This window comes from Limulus polyphemus, unplaced genomic scaffold, assembly GCF_000517525.1.
Source record: "Limulus polyphemus unplaced genomic scaffold, Limulus_polyphemus-2.1.2 Scaffold225, whole genome shotgun sequence".
Taxonomy (NCBI): domain Eukaryota; kingdom Metazoa; phylum Arthropoda; class Merostomata; order Xiphosura; family Limulidae; genus Limulus; species Limulus polyphemus.
The window spans coordinates 694,424-695,307 of NW_013665835.1; the positions used below are offsets into that span (position 1 = coordinate 694,424).

The following is an 884-nucleotide window of genomic DNA, read 5'->3' on the forward strand; positions in this document are numbered from 1 at the left end:
ATAATATATATATATATATATATGTTGGACGTGTCACTCAACGGATGATATAACATGCATCACTATGGGAGATTATATATATATATATATATATATATTGGACGTGTCACTCAACGGATGATATAACATGCATCACTATGGGAGATTATATATATATATATATATATATATTGGACGTGTCACTCAACGGATCATATAACATGCATCACTATGGGAGATTATATATATATATATGTTGGACATGTCACTCAACGGATGATATAACATGCTTCACTATGGGAGATTATAGATATATGTATGATATAGTTTTTTGCTTTCTCATCCAAATTTATATTTGTTCACCAAAATTCATTCTTCCTAAAGTATATATAAAACTCTATTGGGTAACGTTCTTCCATGCTATTCCAAAACACACACAGGATCAACAGAAAAAGTTAACATCAGAAAGAAAACCAAATAACTCAAGTACTTTCAGAAAATCGTCTTTCCTTCATCAGAGGTAAATGGACAGAAACTGCTGATCTGACTGGCGATGAAGATGTATAAAGTACGATTAGAAAACACCGGTCTGATATGGTTAGTGCACTAATGTGTTTTACAACTTTTAAAACAAGTTTTCTGTCTCTTTCTAAATAGAAATCTCCGAACTTGTATCGATTCAAAACTTTTACGATATTATATCACGAAACCGTGAATTATTCGTAATTTGTATGAGAAGCTATGAACTAAATTTATTCCATATTTGAAAGTTTACATTAGAGGTTTGCAAAACCCTTAAGCTTAACATACAGTGCCACTTATAATTGCTGGAGACGGCTTGAATGGGTAATGAAGAAAAACTTTAATATAAGTTTAACATAACAGCAAATGTACAACGTTTCGAC

The 884-nt window shown here is 31.1% G+C and overlaps 1 protein-coding gene across 1 annotated transcript in view; it reads right to left on the reverse strand.

The window, feature by feature from the left end:
• The window catches only part of LOC106478566 (anoctamin-4-like), a 140,578-nt gene that overhangs the window by 27,744 nt on the left and 111,950 nt on the right, over positions 1 to 884 (reverse strand). The window lies entirely within an intron of this gene.